Genomic DNA, 21,560 nt, shown 5'->3' on the forward strand with positions numbered 1-21,560 from the left:
ACAGCAGTTTCCTTTGTACCCCCCATCCCTACTAGACTGTTATTATTCTATTATTACTAGACTGACTGCTGTGCTGTTGGGGCTAAACATTTTCAGTAAATTTAGAGGCACATAGCCATTTAATATCTGGAAATAATTCGGCTCCTTAAGAGTTCAGTTTTAAGAATGCAGACATGCTCTTTGCTGAAGCGTCACAAAATAAGGTATGGGGTCAGCTCTGGAACAGATTTCTTTGGGTGACATTGACTTTCAAGTGAAACTTTCCTTCCTTCCTTCCCCCTATGGTGCTTTCCCCAGTCTGGGCTCTAGGTGTGTTGGGCTTCAAACTCATTTTTCTTTTTAATGTGGCCAGAGGGGGAAAGGACTATCGATGTAGGCAGCAATAATTTTAACTTCATTTAATTACTGTACTACTAAATAATTATAACTTGATTAAATCAAATTTCATTTAGCTGTTTCTTTTCGGAATGTACCCTTCTCTCAGCCAAAGACTGAGTATGGTCCCAAGCCTAAAGAATTTGTGCACTCAGAGCCAACTAGGCCATATGACAGGTTCACTTTCCAGATATTATTGTACCACTAATATCCTGAACATATACAGACTGCTTCATATAACTGAGTATTTTGCACTTCTCTGAAGCAGCTATGAAGTATCTGTATCCAAATCTGACAATACAGCTGAATCTGCTCAGACTCGTTGAACCCAGATTTACATCTTAATGATTTAAATTTCAAACTGCATTAGTCACCCAAATAGTTGAACACATTACACCCCAACAGGGCCAGATGGAAAAACAAACCAATTGAACGCCACCTGTCATTTACAATCCCCAACTAAAATTCCTCAAAGATACCTACAAGGAGCTAGAACGTCAGGAAAATGGATGTTTCCCTCTCACAGGGTTTGGCTGGCAGGTATATACTCTGGCTGGGCATTTGGGGAGATGTGTCAAGAGTTCCTGACTGAGGAAAGCAGGCAGCGGCATGGCTGCAAAAGCAACTGCGATGAGCTACTACATTTCAGTTTCATCCAAAACATAATACTTTGTACTCTAGGGACTGAAAGGTATAATATACATTGCATAAATAAATTATCATGCTTGATCATGCTCTCTCCTTATCGCCGCTTTCCTAAATTAACAAGGCCCCAGCATCAGGACACTTCTTCACAGAGATATGCATCAGCTATTCTGTTCCTGAATTTCTCTATATTCTATATTCTCTGTATTCTATATTCTCTTTACTCTGTATTCAGCCACAGGCAGCACTGCTGTTGTTCCTGTTCTTTTTATATGAAAAGCAGGAAAACCTGGCTAGCTAAACTCATAGGAGCCAATATCAGGCTATCCTGGACTCCAGAAGTGAAAATTTAGACTTAAGGTACTTTGGCAAGATACCAGGAACCAGATGTTAAGTGTGCATTTTCTGAATATACTGTATAGGACAGTGTTGCTCAAGCTTGGCAACTTGAAGATGCGTGGACTTGCTGGCTGGAGAATTCTGGGAGTTCTGGGAGTTGAAGTCCACGCATCTTCAAGTTATCAAGCTTGAGAAACACTGGTATAGAGTTTTAAAAAACAAGAAGTAAAAGCATAAGTCTGAAACTGAACAATATGAATTGCTCTTCAAAACTGAAAAATGAGCCTCAGTAAGCAAAGTTTACAATTTTTGTTCGTGAGCAAGCTTTCTGCTAATTAGCTCTGCAGTGTGACCCTTATCAGGGTGGCGTGATGTATCCATTTTTCTATCCCTTTCCAACCCTGGATTTAGAGAACAGATGCCAGAATGGGTGCTGAGGGCTGTATTTTCTCTGGGGTATCTGACCTTTGAAAACAGGGGGGCTGAAATTAAGCTGGAGGCTGTAGGTTACCCATCCTTGGTGTATGCAGTTGAGATGCAGGGACTTACAACCAGGCTGATAGACTTGGCAGAATCTTCAGGAATTTCACCTCAACTGTATAATTTCTGAAGGATTGCCATTCTTATTGTTTTACTTTAGCTCATAGTTAATAAATTAAATAATGGCTTAAATATATAAAATAAATGAGCAACACTCATTTGCACAAGTGCTGAACTTGCATGCATGTTTCATTCATCACTCTGTCACTGGGCTTGAACGAAGAAGGAACAGGACATTATATAGAAGACACGGACTTTAGAAAATGACTACTTACCTATTTAGTTATTTATTCAAATATTTCTACCATACTCCTCCCTTTATAAAAATGTTTTCACAGCAACTTACTTATAGCACAATCATGAAGCACATCGTACACATTTGTAAAAAATAGAATCAAAACCAAGAATCTCAGCAGATAGGCTCAAAAACCCATAAATCCATCTTGAACAATTTTATCTCTCTCCTACTGATAGAATGATAATAGTGAGAGAGACCTTCAGTATAAAAGCGGCTTAAGGGGTAGATATACTTCTATTAGGAAAGGGTAAACAATTCATTTACCCCTTAAAGGAAAATGCTTTCAAGAATGCGCTTAATCAATGTAAGTGGGAAAAGCATTGTAACTTCTGAAGTGCTTCCAGTTTCTGAAACAAATTTGACAGGGATTCAGATAAAGAATGAATAAGAAAGAAAAATACCAGCAGAGAGTACAGAACAAAAATGCATGGATTTAAGGCATCTGACACCTCCCAATTTGTTTTCAGCACTGCTCTTGTTATTTCATTTTCTCTCCTCTCCCAACCAACACAATTAAGTGGGCAAAAATACATTTCACAGAAAGCCGACATTTTCAGCAATGAGTATGCAGATCAGGTCTACCAGACCTGGGTTGCAAAAATTTGGACAACCACTGTTTGTTGCCAATAGAGCTCATTAGGATTTTTGTAGCCCAGGTCTCATATCCATACCTAAGAGATATGGGAGTAATTAGATGTATACATTAGATGTATACATCTAATTCCTGTGAATTACTAATCTCTGGAAAAGTCTTATTGTTCCTTGACACTGGGAAGCAGAAAGTAACCCTTTTTAATAATACCTTTTAAGAGTTTTAGAGTCTTTTTGCACAGCTCGAGTCTGAGACCCCCGCTGTCTTCTGAGTAAGTATCATATGCATTTGTCTGTGGCACAGGATACAGCAATGGCATTCATTCTATGCATCCTTCCTCCTCCAAAAGAAAAGGTGCTGTTCACACTTCATGTTTAAATTGCCTGAAGGACTGCATTGATAATTATGGGTTCTCTAAACAAATGTCTACTTTATAAGAGAATATGTGTAGCTCAGGGTTGAACTGTGGAGTCCTTGGTGTTCTCTGAGCTTGGTTGTTTTTTTGGAAATGTTTCATTACCTGGCTAGGTAACATCTTCAGTACTAGAAGGGAGCGGGGTTTGCTCTCTGTTCATATACAGTGGCTTGCCCTGCCAGTGTTGGTGAGGGTGTGGGTTTGGGGTTTTTTTTCTTGGTAGTTCCTTGATTAGGGTATTGTTCTTGTTCAAAGTCTTTTGAACAATATATTTCCTAATAAAATTGTAGATCTTGATTTTGCATATATATGTATGTTTACATGTCAGTGTTAGCATGCACAGGCATGTATGTGTGTGTGTGTATGTGCATGTATATGTACATTTCCTGATTTCTCTCTGTCTCCATGTCTTTTTTTTTTCTTTCAAGAATGCCATATGGAGCAGAGAAAATATGATTCTTGGCAATTTTTCTAAATGTTAATATTTTCTGCATGGCTTAAATGTCTTTGTGGGGAAGAAGGGTCCCTTTGGTTCTGCCAATATAGTGACCTTCTGATCTTAGGCTATAGAGGTTTCATCCTCCCTTCCACCAGTCCTAGTAGACATCAGCTGCCACTGTGTACCACTGAGCTGCTAAGCACTACTTAAATTGTCTTAGTGCTCCAAATTAATGTTACATCAGAACTGTTGGAGGAAATCAATATGGCAACCATGCAGTGTGGCTCAGAGAACTGGGTCAAGGGATTTTTGTTTTTGTTTTTCAGAGAGGGAATATTGTAACTGATATAGAAAAAAAAATGTAGATGCAGTAAATCTTGAAAATTGCAGATTGGAATTTAAATGGCCATCGTATGGAGTAACTGGATTGATGACATATTTAATTCCAGTTCCGTTTTCCCAGTCAAATTTGTTTCCCCAGGCAAACTTCTTCTGCAGCTCTGGGCCCAGCAAAAATGTCTGGCAAAAACTGATGACCTTTTCCAAGGACAATGGCTGCCATTGAAATTGGTTGGGAATGCCAAATGTGACTGTCAAGACAAAGGCATTGATCTTGGCCATAGACATGACAAGACCATGAGGTTCTGCTTTGCTTCAGTACAGCTGGGAAATGGGTGGGGGGGAGATACTGTGGAGAAAAAAGGAAAGGAAGTTTTTCCTTTCATTTGAACCCAGTTTCTCATGCTTCTCCCTTCCTTATGCCAATGGTTTTGGGGTCAAACTGATGTCACTCATCTTCGTTATGCTATTTTCCATTCTCCTCCAGCAAATTTGGTTCCAATGGAAGAAACAGAATTCAGTCTAGCTACTTGTTTATCTACATCATGAGCTATAATTGGTGTGTAGGGGGGGACTTGACTTCCTTCCTACTCTCCTGAGACTAGAATTGCTCTGCTATGGTGGGACCATCTTTCATGGTTGGAGAAGAACTCAGCCTCTGTTTTCCACTTGCTCTTCCATTCTCTTGCTAAGAAGTCTGCCAGCAAGATCTCCATTGCATTTTATACTATTTTTTTACAATGAGAACTTAAGAGGCAGCAAAAATAAGTGGGTATGACCAGATAAGAGAAATCTGAAGGCTAGAATTTGTTCTCTGGCAGTATGTTAGCACTGACATCGGTTGTATCACATAATCCTGACCAAAGCTTTCATTACAAAGTGATGCTATAACAAAGCAACACTGCCAAAGTACATCTATTTATTTAATAAAATTATAGCCTTCATTTTTAAGCACTCTCAAAGGGGCAATACTATTAAAAATGTAAAAACACTCAATACATGTGGGTGCAATGGAAAATGAATCAATTATGTTAACACAGGACAAAACCATCCAGCAGTACTGGGGTTAATTAAGCAAAGGCCCGAGTGAACAGATACATTTAAAAGCTGAAATTTCAGTGAAAGCAGCATTTCTCACTTTGCTGAGAACTTCTCTGACATGGCAAGACAATATATATTTGTCAAAATTCTGGGGTTGCCTTCTTAAATTACTTCACATTGACTGGAAATGATATGCTCTTATATGATAGATATCATCTTAGAAGAGACATTCCATCTTTCTCATAGGAGGAGTATGCTTCTTTTAAGGTGGTGCCTATTATGATACATCATGTTTTCTCCTTTAAATACACTTAGTTTAGCCATATGCAAATATATACATATTTAATTAACTCATTGAACATTTCTTTATCTCCCAGAATTATCGTGTGTTTGGGCTGCTTTCAGCAACAATCCATGGTTGAAAGTCCTATATACATACTGTATTTTAGTTGGAGCAGATGAGTAGAATGGAAAGATCTTTTCTGCCTTTTGTTATGTATTTTATCTTTTGGAAATGGCAAGAAGAAGAGGAATGACAGGGAGGACTTGGAAGTTAAAAGAAAAGCAAATGAGGAAACTTCATTGACAGTAGAAGACACATTACATGAGACTACCCTCAACACTTCCCCTTATTTTCTGACATGCTCCTGTGTAAAATGGGCAGAAATTTAGTAGGTGTTGCTTTCCCAACCTGACAGAAGTAGTATCAAAAGATGTGCAGAGGTGTACAGATGTGTGAGAATAAGATAATATATCTAACATGGCACTTACATTATCAAAGCAGAAAAGTAATACTAAGGAATGAGAGCTCTTTTGGTGTCATGGTTAATGGCTCCAGGCTAGAAACTGGGAGACCCAGGAGTTCTAATCCTGCCTTAGGCACAAAGCCAGCTGGGTGACTTTGGGCCAGTCAGTCTCTTTCAGCCCTAGGAAGAAGGCACTGGCAAACCACTTCCGAAAATGTTGCCAAGAGTACTACATGGACCTCTACAGGTGCCAAGACTCACTCAAAGGCACCAAAAACAAAACTAAGGCATGTTTGATGCTGCTGCTGTTGTTCCTTTGTTCCCGAAAGTAGAGGATTATTTTGCAACCTGGAAAAAAACAAAAACAAGTCCAGGAAAATTCAGGAGGCCAAAGATCAGATGATGACATAGATGGCTTGCATGAAAGGGAATGAACAAAGCATGTCTATCATGACATAGGTTTCTAAGGTAGAAACACCACAATGGCATCCAGGTTCACCTACTAGATTAGTCATGGTTTATTTTAGCCACATGGTTGTGGCCACACATTGCCCTTAGCCATAAGCCCTATTTTATAAACACACTAAGCCAAGACCAAATAAACTATATTTATGGTATAACTTAATGTATGAACCCAACTGCTGAGTTAAGTGGAGATGGTTTCTGAGTAAGAGAGGATAGGAATACTACATCACTACTATCATTAGTACCACTATTAGCATAAGCATTACTATACTGGCTCTTCTCTAAGAGATCAAAGCAGCTTATATGTATTGTCACAACAACCAGTCTGTCAGTAGTTGAGACCAAGAGGGTATGTCTGGCCAGGGAGCTCTATGATTGAGGAGGGCTTAAACATGGCCTCTCCTCCTAGCAACTAAACTACCAGCCACTCTGAGCTACCATGCAGCTTAGGGCCAGGAACACTGTCCCTTCCAAGCCAGACTGGCAAGGTGCCTGAATGTTCCCTTCCAGTGCTGCTGAACTCTTTTGAGACCTGACTCATATTAATCTAAAAGCCTGATAACCACATCAAAAGGCTTGACTATCAGAGGTGGCCCTGCCAGCTCCAGCGTAAGGAGGAATTATAGGCAAAAGATTCTTATTGCAGGGAGAGAGGTTTTTCTTCAGAGGCAGACAGACCACCATGCAGCATACCAGTGAACTATAAAGCTTAACTATGAGCTGCAAACCCTGGAATGCAGAGAATGCCTTTTGCATAGAATATGTGAATCTGATTGCATATTAACAAAGGCAAGGGAATGACCTGTCTTTATCTGCCCTCACCCACATACTGTACACAGAAACACACACTGCCCCCAAGGGGATGCATAGTTTCCTCTTCTCTTTATATCAGGGAGTGACTGCAAGAAGATTGCATAGCCCTGGGAGAGCTCAAACCATTCTTGCCATTGCCATCCTGCCATTGTAGTTTATGTAGTTCCTGAGTAATGGAATTCAAGAAGTCTAATTGTCCTTTGCTTTCTCATTAAGTGCCCAGGTCCCTGTTATTGGTTGAACAGTTTTTATTAAACAGAATGATATGATTCAAAGACAGCGATGGCAAGACACTTCCGTACTGTTTTGTTAAAACAACAACAACCACATGGACACATTTGTGTGAACACCAAAGGCAAGTTCAACTTAAAGAAGACAATTGTATTATTTGGTTCCCTGATAGACCTCTGGCCCATAGCAAGGATTCTCCTGGGAAAATATACTGTCCTTTATGCATCACAAGCAAGTTTGTTTCGATGATTTGTTGAATTAGTTATAACTTTACTAAGCTTTAAAATGTTTACAATGACTGGGTTCACTCAACATGTGATGCCAAAACCCAAGAGCCTACATTATAGCTTACCGTGATGTGTGAACCAGCCATTGTAACTTATTCAACAAAGCAGCCAATGTCATTTAAGGGGTATGTTTACACATCATGCTAAGTGAAAAGCAAACAAAGGACTTTGCGTTATGTGCGACCAGTACAGTGTGTCTGAATGAAACGCATCCTCCCACATTTTAGACCTGCCCTTGATTTTAATAAAGTCTGTACATACCACTTCTCTACGACTTTCCTGAGATGATGCAATTCTGGCAGTGGTTTCATATGAAATTGTCTGGTAGCCTGTTATATAGCTATGGAATTGGGTCTGAAACAGCACTCATGCAGAGCAGTCCTTGAAGTAAAAAAAAATCTAACTTCATATAGCTAATTATCTCCTTTGAATGATTAGCAGTTCCACTAGATGGCAAAATGTATGAGAAGAATCCAATTTGGAGCTATAAACAATAAGTAAAACTGCTTCTGGAAGTTATCTGGCCTACTGCGTTGTTTAATACCATGTGGTAAAATTATCATGTATTTTTCCTGTGAATTTGATTCAATTTGATGGATAATTTACTGTATAAATATTTTACAGGGGAAAAAAAAGAATTTTACTGAAATCCTCATCTGGGCAGTGCCATGTTTTTGCGCTAATTCACTTATAAGTAGGCCAAGAGATGTACAAATGTGAATGTCCTACATTATTCTAGAATTACTCTCCAGGAATCTGCAGCCTCTCAGGCTTCAATTAAATCCCAAAAGAAGATCATAAAATATTCTTCCCTTGGAACAGGAATAGGACACGTGTTTGCTTTGAGGGTGCAAAGATTCATTCATTTGCATGACTTCCTCCTCCAGCCTTGTTCCAAGTGGCATTCTTGTAGGGGGAAGGGTTGGCTGAGGAATTTTTGCTCAGAGGCTTTTTGGCATCAGCATATCTAAGCCGCAGGTGCCAGACTCTGAAAGGGGTATTGGGATTGTTCCCACCCAAGGACCTCTTCTTCTCTACTTGTTTCACTGGCATTGCTCACAGGCTTGGTGGTATGGCAAAGGAGATCCTTATGATGAAGTACATGCAACAGAAGAGGGAAAAGGGCACAGGCATGGTTGCAAGGAAAGCTGGAGAAGGTGACAAGCACAGGGACTTAGTTGTTGTGCTTGGCTACCACTATGTTTTCTTGAGATAAGAGTGACCTATTCAGGCTCCTTCCATAGTTGTGGCAGGAGCCAATACTTTGCGTCTAACCTGACCTTCAATTGTGACTTGGAGACATCAGCTGATAGAAAATGAATTATATTTTTTAATGTAGCAGAAGTAGAAAATTGTGAAACACATTGGGACTAATCATCTTAACTGTTACTTATTTTTCCTGAATTGTAAATTAAATGTTAAATTTAGTTTTTGATCTTACCTCGCCCACAGTTTTTTTCTGGCCTCATCTACTTTGTGTAGCACATCGCCCACCATGGCACTCAAGGTCAAGTGTGGCCTCCAGCTGAGAAAAGTAGCACATCTGTGACTCACAGTCTAGCTGGGGGGGGGGGGACTGCCAGGTGAATAGAGGATGCTATTTCAGCTCCTCTCCCTTGTTCTACTTGCATACCCAGGGAGGACAGGGAAGAAGCAATGAACAGATATAAGAAGAACAGCAGGGCCCTGCAAAGGTGTGGATCTTGTCAAATGCCTGACAATGTCACTTCTCCTGACCGGGTTCCAGGCCAAATTTAGGAAAGAACAAAATCACCTGCAAATAGAGGCAGTTATATACTTAACCAGTGTCCTGGATTTCAGTAACACTGCCATGATCTAACACAATCAAGTAGCTTTCACGTGGAGGTACTACATTTGAAAGGGGTCATTTGCGATGGACTATGAAATGCTCCTCTATGCTGACTCAAAAACATAATAGAGGCAGCGGGGGAATACAGAATTTCGTTTAGATTTATTTTGCTGGGGAGTGGGTGGGTACTTCCACAAGAATCTAGCACATGGTTTTAATAATACATATTGATACATACACCTGATATTTCATATACCTCCATTTGTTGTATCTTGCTTTGATATCTTTTGTGGATCTTTTCAGTCTCTTTGGTTAGGGGGGGAAAAACAATCAAAGGGTGCACTCTTATACTCATTTTATACCATATTGATGGCTGTGATTTTCTCAAAAACATTCCTGGGAATTAAAGGATGAAGAAAGGGCACACCATTCCCTGATATAAATAGCTTCCTTCCCGTAACCGAGTCCCCATGATTCCAAGAGTAGACTTTGTAGGAGAGCTGTGTTAGTCTATAGTAGCAAAAAATCAGGAGTCTGGTAGCGCCTTTTCCAACTTACACATTTTATTAAAGAACAGAATAAGTTAAAGTTTGTTAGCTGGAAAAGGCGCTACCAGGCTCTGATTTTTGATTCCAAGAAGAGAATATTCATTAAGGGATATTGATATTGAATGCTGATTCAGAAAATCAATTTAGCAAATCATGCTAAAGAAGCTACAGACACAACTGTCAAGAGTTTGCTTGCCATTCCTGCTTGGGAGAGAAGTTAGTGGATGGCATAGCATTAATACAGTTTGGTGTGATGCATGTATTCATAATATAAAGATGCTGGAAGATCAGCACAAGGATAAGAAGGTGGCACCATCCAATTATAGCAGTGTTAGAGCACTGCACATTCTATCTGCAAATTTAATTAAATTTGCCCTTTGGAACGAGCCCCCCCCCCCCCCCGAGATCTGGATGGCTCCCACCCTGTGTTCTTGAAAGTCTTAAAGACCTGGCTGTTTTCCCAGCCCTTGAGGTAGGGTGGATGGAAGCTCTTCTCGGACATGTTTGGCATATACTGTATTTTGATGTTGGTTGTCCGGATTTCCATCTTGTTTATTTTACTGCATTTTTCTTTACCTTTGGGTAAAGAATATGGGTTTTATCTCTTTATACTGTGAGCTGCCCAGAGTCAGTTTGGAGTCAGCCGGTGATGAAATCGATCGATCGATCGATCAAATAAATAAATGTGTAATATGTGATCTAGGCCAGAAGGATGAGATCTTCTGTTGGACCTGTTTGTGATAATAGATTTAAGCACCCATCATACCATAAATAAATGCCAGGTGTGCCAGGATATAAAGAAGTTATTCCACTGATAGATAAGGTGTTAGAGGGTCATTTTGGCACCTGTCCCTGCTAATGAATGATGGGAAGGGAAATTGACTCAAAGGAGCTAATTAAAATGTATATATAATTTTCCTCCAGAAGATCCTTAACAGCTGCTCATTCATTGTTTATAATTTTAAAAATAAAGGCTTCTTAGCATGGAGTCTGGGGGTGGGGGCAGCACAACATCCTGCAAAAGATAGTAAAATATGGCTCAAAAATAATTAATTCAAATGCATCTCACTAGCTATGTCCTTCCTTTCTTCTGACTGCTGAACATCTGACAAGCAACCACCAAGCAGGAGGAGGCAGAGAAAGGTGCCTCCAATTTTGCAGACACACAGAGCCAAGTTCTACACAAATACTGCAATCAATGCAAATGGTGAAAATGTCCTCATTTTATTTCACTTTGAACTGGGATACTTTAGTGTGCAGCTGAAATGAGTTTGCAGATTTTCTTCTTTGGCATATTTGCAGAATAATTCATATTCTTTGAATAAAAAACGCTCGAGGTTGCAGCTCTGTGGCTGTGGCAGCACTTGGATTTCTTTCACAGGTATGTGACTGGAAGGTGAAGCAACACTTATTTTTATTTATCCCTAGGAAAACATGTATCACGTGAACTCTCTTCTTTCCAAATTACATTGGAATAAAGGTTCAGTCACTGTCCACAAATCCAACGTGGATTTGAGAGAATCTGAAATCAGCAGGTGCCTATTTGACATGGGTCTTAGCTAGAGAGGGAAACGGTCTGTTTACTGGACCTTAGAGGGCATCCTCCAGGTGCATCAAATCTCCTCCAGGACTCCATCCAAGTTTAAAAGAATTTCTCTCTAAGCCAGTGTTGTCCAAACTTGGCCACTAAGATGAATGGACTTCAACTCCCAGAATTCTGGGAGTTGAAGTCCACTCATCTTAAAGTGGCCAAGTTTGGACAACACTGCTCTAAGCAGTGGCTTTCATTCTCTACCACTGCTCGCCTGATCCTCCTTTTCTGTCTGGGAAAGAATTAGAAACTCTGAATTCATGGATCTTTGGTCGCATATCCCACAGAGCCATTGTCTTTCATGTCTTACCTGTTGGGAAAGCTTCCCTATAACCTAGAGGAAATCATATTTCTCCCCCTTTCTCCTCCTTGGTCTTGTTATTTATTTTCCATCTGTGATTCAGATTGTAGCTGCTGTTGCTTCTTCCCCCGCTTCTTGTATAGTACAGATCTGGTGTTTCCCCCCTCCGCCTCCATGCTTCTGCTGAATTGGGAATCAACTACCATGGGAAATAGAAGCCACATTCCAAAGGAACTGCCCCTCCCTTTTCCATTCTTGGCAAAAAAGGAGGAAAATGTTAAACTTTTACAGTTCAAAAAAAAAAAAAAAAAGAGTGTGAGAACGCATAGCATATTTCACCTGTTCCCTGCATGAAAACAGAATGGGGGGTGGGGAGAGAAAGGAAGAGCAGGCTGGTCCTGGCTACAGTTGCCAAAGCAAGGGGTTTTTTTGGAGTGATAATCAGTCTTTTGTGTTTATATAACAGAACTCATGCATTCCTCTCTACAAAAGACCTTGATGAAAAGTTCTGAAAAATTCCAAATGTTAGAATCTGTAAAAGAAAGCACATTACCATTTAGGGCTGAGTGGATGATGCATATATAAAAGGTGGCAACTTCTTTAATTTCTTTAACCTCTGGTTTTGTTTTCTTTTTCATAATTAATGAGTCAGTGTAAACCTAAGAAATCATGCCTAATTAGAAACCTGTTTTCACCAGTGAGAGGAAGATGCATTAAAAAAGTGTGGGCAACAGCTGGGGAGTCAATGGCCACATTTAACATTATTGAAGGGGGGGCATCACACATATGGGTAAGAGTGAATCTGGGAAAACAATTATGCAGGGGGGAGTGAGTTTTGTTTCTTATTTGTGTTATGTCTATACAAGTCTTACATCAGAGTTTTAATATGTTCCTACCTTAGAATGACAAAAAATGGCTGCAGTTTTCATCAGTCATGACAAGTTGGAGTTGCAATCCAGGTGACTCAAAAGCTTAATGCAGTCCTGGGCTATAGATTACTCAGTTCTTTTAGTAAAGGATAGCCTTATAATTTCTCCCACTGTGGAGAGAGAGAAATGTGACACCTTCCCCTTCCCTTTATTCCACCAACAGAAACTTTACTTCAACACTCTTAAGTCTACTTGGCTAGAGCAAAGTGGGTTGAGTTTAGAGAGGTGAAGTTCAGGCCACCATGAAACTCAACTGGCTCTTCCAACAGATGGAAGGGTGAGCAACTGCTGATACTGCCCCTTCCAGATTTATTATCTGAGACAACATTTTCTCTTTACCTAATGCTAGGACTAACCCTGATCGAGGCAATGTTGTGTTTGAATCTATGCAAGTAAGCTGAATATAGAGTCTTGGGATTAGCTACAAAGCCCGGCTTTTCCAGTTCAGACTATCAATAAGCCATAGGAATGAAAGGTCACTTTGCAAAGCAGGTTGCTAGTATGAGTAAAGCATCCCCCCTCAAAATATTAAAGCAGCCTTATCTTCTGGAAAACCTGGGGCTACTGTTTCAAAGGTTTTCCCCATTTGTTTGGACATACAGGCATGCATAGCCACTTTGCTTCGTTAGTGGTTCCAAGAATATTGTATATATGTGTGCACACAAATAGAGACAACTGCAGAAACCTGAAGTAGCAGTGCCAATCTTCTGGATGATGTGGCAGTTTTACTGCTTCAAGGAGGGGTGCTTCACTCACATGATTTGCTTTGCAAAGCACTTCTTTTAAATGTTTTCAGTCCTAATGGGCAATATAAAGACTGCATACAATGACTGATTGAAACTAGCCTTTTCTACTCCATATGGTCCAGAAGTATTAAAACTCCCATCATACTCAGAATGGATTGCAATCCCTTACCCATTTATCTGAGAATAATATGCATTGAACTTAATGGTAATCCTCACCAAGCATGCAAATTCTCTATCCATTTTTGCTCAACCGAAAAAATGTTCATGGTAAAGAAGAAGGGGGAGGCCTATAGACTAAATAAACTCCCCATAGTCTTGGGTTCCCCCTCCCCCAGTCAAAGTCTCTTCCTCTGTTATTGCAAAATATTGGTGGTATATTTGACAACCAAGTATTATCTTAACACTTCTAAGAACATTAATGCTTTGAAATACTTACATTTACTCCATAGAGATGGCTTGGGAGATTATTTTAAATTTGTAAAAAATCATCTTTCACTGATTTGAAATGAATACCATAAGTATGGATAGAATTGTAAACAGCTCTACTAGTATGTTCTAGCAGTTGGTTCACATACTGTGACAAATTCTCAATTCCAGCATTCTCATGCATTATTAATCTTGACTCATAGAAAGTGATTTGAGCCACAGATGCACACACATTCACTGGTACATACAATGCTCTGAATAGTTTACTGAATTAGAAATATAATTATCAGTGGGCATCACGTACAGCCCTCAACCACACAGAATTTTCTATGTGTATGCATTCCATTGCATACGCAGAACTTATGAATTCAATAATACACGCACCCGCACACACATATACATACACACCTATACACATTTCAAACCTCTGCTATCCCTCTCTTCCATTAAAGCAGCATTCTCTCAACCTTCCCCAGCAAATTTACACAGACACAGCAGCATCTGCGGCAAGAGAAGAGTCAAGGAGCCCAGCCTGATATCAGGAGCATTGCAGCATCATTACATGCAAGCCCTGCCTTTTCCTGGATGCACTGCAATGTTGCATGCACACCCCAAAGGGGCAGAGCTTTCATTCTTATGTCATAAAGCTGCTTTCCTTGTTCTGAAGAGAGCAGCAACTTCCCATGGGTGTCACTGCATGTACAACCACCACCTTTAATCTTAATCAGAACTTCTCCCTTCAGTCCTGAAATACAGAATCTAATCATCTTGGACCAATCCTATGCCAATCCTGTAACCATGCAGCCTTACATATGGGAAATATTTTAATGAGAATTTTCTACCAGAACCAGTGAAACCAGAGAGAAACAGGAATTTATTGGGAAAAGGGGACTATAGGGAACAGACACACTCTCATTGTGGAGAGGATAATTGGAAAGAGATCATCTGGGCCACCTGCTTGGATATTTGTAGGCAGGCCCACTTCTCTTTTAAGTAGTTATCCTCAATTTTACTGAATGTGGGGGTTAAGTGAAAGCCAGCCTCTTTGGGGAAACTGATTGTCGCTTTGCCCAATGAAGAATGCTCATCTCTGAAGTCCTGGGTCTAGCCAGCAAATAATAAATTATGTAGAGGTAAATCCACCTTTGCAACAACCCTTGATGGAATTATAAAGTGAAATCTATTTTTTACTTGTGCTTTTGTATAAATAAAATTACCTAAGAAAAACTTTTGTGTGTGGGGGAACAAAAAATGAATTCCTTCTAGTCAGGCTTCTCGGTGTAAGATCAATTTATCAGGCTCTTTAGGGAGCATTTTCTGCTATACCAGACTAGAGGTCTACCACTGATTAGTAGGGTAACTTCTCAAAAAAGGGGGTGATCTATGCAAGTGAAAATGCTCTCTACTGAGATGACTTGGGGCACTCTCAGCCTATTGCCAAATAAACAAGAAAATATACATACACTCATAAGCTGAGTTTTCACTTTGCACAAGGTCATTTTTTTTTAAATAACAATTTCTAGAACAAATGACAGTTGGGTAAGTTGGTACACGTCAAGCATCAAGACAATGGTTGGATTCATGTACGCTACCCCAAAAGTAAACAAAACACTTTCTGGCTTAGTGTGATGTGTAATCCAGATATATGGGGTTTAATTTTGCCTGTATCTAGTGGCCTTATGGATTAGAACTATGGGCTGAAATGATTATTTCTTGATATCATCACCTGCACACCTGCTGTGGTACAGAAGAAAGTTCAAATTTGTATGACAGATTTGTTGATGTTAACTTGAGTAAAATAACAGGAAGAAAAAAGGGCAAACATGGCTTGATAGAACGGAGCAGAGATCCAGCACAGATCTTAAAGGCCACGTGCACTGGCAGTACTATGTGGGTGGTCCAGAATTAAATGTGGGTGCAGAGGAAGAGGAGTGAAAGGCTCCCTGTTTGAGAGTGAACTGCCTTGCAAGCAGTTTTTGTGCCTCCTGACATTTATTCCCACTCCAAGTCTGGCTTAACAGCAAGGACAAAACTTTGGAAATCCCCTTTGCCTCTAAGGTGGGGAGGAGGTGGTCTTGGTGATCTCACTCCCTTTGTGTTAGTGGTGAGCGTGTGAGATTAGTGACAGTGTAGCCAATAGCAGGGGGGAGATGGACGCCCGACAGGCAGGAAACCAAGAATACATCAGAGGTTCTATATTTAGGGCTTTTTACTCAGCCGTGGACAATATTCTGTAACTTTGCATTGTTTAGGAGAGGGCAGAGGGCAGGAGAGCTATTGAAAGTCTTTGTTTGCAGAGATGCCACTTTGTCTGGGCCGAGGGAGCCAGGGAGGGAGAGGTAAGACATGCTAGTCCACTCAGATGTACATTTGGGGCATTTTGGTTGGAGCAGATGCTCTGGTTGGAAGTGTTCAAAGCATTGTTCTATTGTTCTTCTTCTCCAAATGGCTAAAAAAGGGTGGGGGGTGGAGGGTAGGTAGAAAAGTTGTCTACCAGTTTACCATTTTAGTTGTAGTGTCAGAAGTGCAAATTGGATCCCGCTTCTCAGCTATAAAAAATAGTGTTAGGTTGTACAAGGACTCACCAAAAAAGAAATATAGAACTGGCATTAGATTACTTGGAAGATACAAAGAATCAACAGAATGTACACAGACTATATAGAGATACACAGAATCCTCAGTGGATTCATAGACAAAGTTCACTATTGTTACCCTCAGCAGAGGTATTTCATTTGTGTAATTGAGAATGGTGTGAAAATGGCCCTGAAATGATGAACTTACTGAAAGATGTCTGTATCTCAGAAAGGCTTCCTTGCTTCTCACAAGGAAAGTTAAGGACAAAATATATGGTAGACAGGATTTCTGACTCCCACCTTGTAGAAAAAACAGAATTATCTCTATTAGTCATGGAAGGAAGGAAGGAAGGAAGGAAGGAAGGAAGGAAGGAAGGAAGGAAGGAAGGAAGGAAGGAAGGAAGGAAGGAAGGAAGGAAGGAAGGAATCTTAATTCCTAATTAAGGCAATACCATTATTAAGTAAAGTTGAGATAGATTTATGAAACAGTTTGTAAATATTCAAGTTTCTAAAAGTGCTTCAACAAACAAGACAACCAAGAAAGAAAAGAAAACGCAAAAAGTAGAAACATTCTGACAACTGGGTAATCCCTATTTGCATGGGTTACAAATTTATATGGGCTGGGAAGTTGTAGCACAAGACCTCCTCCATGGGGAGGGAAAGCATCAGAAAAAGACAGAAATGTAACCATCATATAATAGTGGTTACGCTCACAGAACCATCTGAGACATAGTTTTTTGGTATAAGTTGTATTCACCCAGATGCTGCTGCAGTTTGTAAACCAGGGATTGTGTGTTGTACAGATTCTACATTTTTATTCAATACGTCATCATTAGACAAGTTATGGCTTAATATGAAGTATGAACTGAGCCAACATGGGGGCAGCAAGGTAGAAAATGTAAGTACAGTGAAGCATAAGAGAAACCAGATTTGTTACCTAACTCAAGAACTGGAAACTGAAGTCCACTTAGACGCCTTTCAAAACACAGAGGAAAAAGCAAGATACTGGGAGATATGGGACACTAGATCACTGGCATGTCTTGCTATTGCCAGAGAGAAGTCCCCTACACAGCTGGCCCATGGCTCTTAACAGACTGAGATCAGTATGAGAGCCTGAATGCCTGACCCTCTCCCTTGATGCCACCAAGGTTTCAGGCACACAGCAGGAGGCAACGTTGTGGGAGAATGCGATGTCTGAGTGACACCTGCATGGAGCTTTATACAGTGGTGCAAAGTGATAAGAAGGTCTCACGCTAAGCTCAGAATTTGCAGAGTAAATCATAACGGCTGTAGACATCTGTGGACGCCAGGAGATGATGCTAACTAAACTGCATGTACAAAGGTATGCCAAATTGGTGGCGCAGCAGTATGGAATGCTTGATATATTTATATCATGAATTTTTAAAAATAGCATTGAAAATGGCCAGAAATCACCTCAAATGATCTAATGCATAATGCATTTCCATTGAAGTGGAAATGTATATTCCCCTTTATTCTATAAACTGCTCTGAAAAGACAAATCAAAAGGTTCAGACCTTTAATCAGTGAAGACACCACACCGAAAGAAAAGAGCGCAGGGAGGGAAAAAGGAAATCCACGCATCAGGCTGTCTGTTATAGGAGCTGCATTCAATTCACGCAGAGGGCACCAGATTAGGAAGGCTACAGTAATAATAACAATATGAAACTGTCCAGGTACATATGACTTTGAGATGGTAAAATATGCCCTGCAAGTTTGCAAACTAATTTTCATGTAATTAACGTATTTGAAAGTATTTGCAAATACAGTGGAACTTCGGGGTACGAATGCTTCTGTTAACAAACTTTTCGGGTTACGACCAGCTCCGACCACAAAATTTTGCTTCGGTTTGCAAACTCCACCTCGGGGTATGAACAGGATATGCGGCCATTTTCCCTCCCGTGACATGGTCCGCGGCCATTTTTCCGCCCGACACGTGGTCCGCGGCCATTTTCCGCCCGACACGTGGTCCGTGGCCATTTTCCGCCCGACACGTGGTCCGCGGCCATTTTTCCGCCCGACACGTGGTCCGCGGCCATTTTCCGCCCCTGACACATGGTCGTAGGGAAGGGGACTCTCCCTCCAAGCAATAGCCGCCTCCCTGTCCTCCATGCCAGAACAGATTAACGGTAATTACATTGAACCTTATGGGGAAATTTGCTTCGGGTTGCGACCAATTCGGGCTGCGACCAGAGTCACAGAACGAATTAAGTTCGTAACCCGAGGTACCACTGTAGTTACTTATTTTTAAGAGGTACTTTAATTGTGGTCAAGAGTGCAGTGTGTGTGTGTGTGTGTGTGTGTGAATACAATGGGACGTTCCTACTTGAAGTACTGCTTCAGTCCTCTGAAACATACAATGAAACAGCGTAAAACAGTGTTTTTCAAACTTGGCATGCTGGCTGGGGAATTCTGGGAGTTTAAGTCCACACATCTTAAAGTTGTCAATTTTGAAAATCACAGGCATAAAACCTCCACGTATTGGAGATGAGGCATGCCATCTCCTACATTTCCAAGCTTCCTGCAAGTTAAGGACAAAGAACGCAGAGGCCCAGAAAGTCCTCACCTTCAACAGCCACTGGCTGAGCCACAAAGGACCCCATGAGAAAAGTAAATGAACTGCCACATACACACCAAGGTTGCATCAAAGACAATATCGAATCCACAGGAAGGTGGAGTAAAGACATACAGATGGACTTTAGAGGCTTCCAACCCAGTTTGCCTTTATCTGGGAGCTCAACAATTTACTTCCCTTTGTTTTTCTTTAGACCTGAGATGCCACAAACTTCTCCAGGTAGGAGGAAGGGGGGGGGGAGGTGTAGGGTATGTGTATGGTGCTTGGGGGGAATGCAACAGCGTTTGATTTTCGCATCTCTTTATTTTACCTTGTGAGTCATACCATCATGTTCTCAGGAGCTGAGTAACTGCCGGATCTATTTTTACTCTTGTACAACAGGCTTCCTTTCTTCAGCTGCTGCTTCCACTGAAGAATACAAATACGATGAACAGGGGGGCAGAAGGAACAGGATTGGAGTGTGATGGAGACTGGAAAAAGGGGAAGTTAAATGCTCCCCCCAGTCAGGAAGACCAATAAGCTAATATCCCAAAGGAACAGCATGTGATGTACATCAGAAATTAACATACGCACACAAATTATTGTTATATTGGGATTAGTATGGGGGGGGCAGGAGGGAGATATTCTTTTCCAATGTTATTTAGCTCTTTGGAAAAATAAAGAAGGAAAATGGGGCATTTTTTTCATTCCATCAAAACAGGAAAGAGCTAGCAGTGAGAGAAATTTGTATGAGCAAATGCTCTTCATGGTTGGGGAGAAAGAGTTCCATTCTCTCCCGAAGCTCAGAAAAGAAACATGAAAACAGAATTATGTGTAACCCTCTAAGAGGAAGGCTTTTAATTCTTTGTTCATGAAAAAACACAGACATCAGAGGACACATTTGTTTTCCTCTCCCCTCCTCTCCCCTCCTCTCCTCTCCTCTCCTCCACTCTCAGCTTCATGCTTTTGCTAGGCATTCTGTTTTCCTCCTATATCCACAAAACTAGTACAGTGGAATCTCATCCTCCAGTAACTCTGGAAAGTTGGGGTGGTGGTGGAGAGATGCTGCCACTATGTTGATGGAACAGCCACTGTATCCTCTACATTCTCAAGAGGAGAAAACTAAGCACTCTGAAAATATAAATGATGTAAAATGACAAATATGTCCCACTGCCCCCTAGAACACCTCTGAAGTGTACCAAGCAAAAGATATGCCACCCACATAGAGTAGTTACATACGGGACACTCCCTTCCCCTGCGGACAAAACACCCCCAAATCCTGGTAATGTTCACACCAGGTAGCACCACTTAGCCTACCTTGGCTAATTTCATCCTGGAAACTTGCAATTTTCCATGGGAGCGGTGGGAAATGCTGGATTGGTATTCCTCTCTTTACCTCTCAATTCCTAACTGATGAGCCTGTTTCTCATTTTCCATCATTCTCTCCAGTTCCAAACTTTGACATTGTTTCTCCAATTCTCTCCTCCTCTCTCTCCACTTCCATTAAAAAAAAAATTTTTTTCCCCTTCTGGAATTCCAGGTCTGTTCTGAATAATTGGAATTGGGTTTCCAATTTCTTTAATTCACATGGGTAAGTGGTTTTCAAGTGGGCTGCTCTGGCCTCTGGTATGACAGTATTGGTGCCTGATCCTTCTGATGTCTTCTGTTGCTGGACAGGCAAAAATGTCTTCTCCATATTGTATGAAAGAGTTCTATTCCCTAACACCAACCTAGATATCCTGTTGAACCTGTAAGCTGGAAATAAAAATACAAGTTTGTATGTGTGTAAGTCACTTTATTTCTCTGCTGAAGATATTTCTCCAAGTCAGATGACTGATCTAGAAAGAGAAACTCTGGATGAAAGATTCTGCCACGCTGCAGTACTATGACACATTGCTCCAAATGCCACAAGACTGTTTCTCTCTCCTTTAATATCTGAAAAGATTTTGGAGCCCAAAGCCTTCCTTCATTCTTCCAGGTTCTAGATTTTAGCATAAGAACAGATTATTCAAATGCTAAGACACTTTAAATGTCTTAATCCAACAATGTCAATATTCCACACTTCTTTAACATTAAAATGCAGTTTTCTAGGCAGGAGCTCAGCCATCTTTTCTCAGCCTATCATCCTCCACAGCTCTTGGTCTATATAATCCTACAGCTATAGGTTGTGCTAAATGAAGATTATGAAAGATACAGTCCAAGGCAACTGGAAGGTACCAGGTTGAAGTAGGTTGTTCTGAGTAATGAATATCATTTGATGTAAACTTAATCAAGATCACACACCTTACCTAGAAGCACTGGGGGGTTATTGGTTGTAGCAGCCAGAACAACCAGAGCATTGGATTGAAAAAACACAAAGTTTTCATTTATATAGCACTTAAAATATAAACTTTGTGTAAATTCTGCTTGATTTAAATGTATTAATGTGGCAGGATAAGCAAATATAATTTTCCCTCTTCTACCCCCACGTTAGAAATGGAAGGGTGAAAACCATCATGT

General features: G+C 40.6%; 2 long non-coding RNA genes across 3 annotated transcripts in view; one reads left to right on the plus strand and one right to left on the minus strand.

Moving 5' to 3' along the window:
* The window catches only part of LOC112543232 (uncharacterized), a 71,534-nt gene that overhangs the window by 39,380 nt on the left and 10,594 nt on the right, over positions 1–21,560 (minus strand). The window lies entirely within an intron of this gene.
* On the plus strand, positions 16,024–19,590 carry LOC148215947 (uncharacterized). Its single transcript, XR_015796191.1, has 3 exons — positions 16,024–16,255; positions 18,971–19,301; positions 19,464–19,590. It is a non-coding gene; the product is annotated as an uncharacterized LOC148215947 (long non-coding RNA).

Source organism: Python bivittatus, unplaced genomic scaffold (genome assembly GCF_059951505.1).
Source record: "Python bivittatus isolate LINGU-HERP-01145 unplaced genomic scaffold, Pbiv_v1 ctg000330_np1212, whole genome shotgun sequence".
Lineage (NCBI taxonomy): Eukaryota > Metazoa > Chordata > Lepidosauria > Squamata > Pythonidae > Python > Python bivittatus.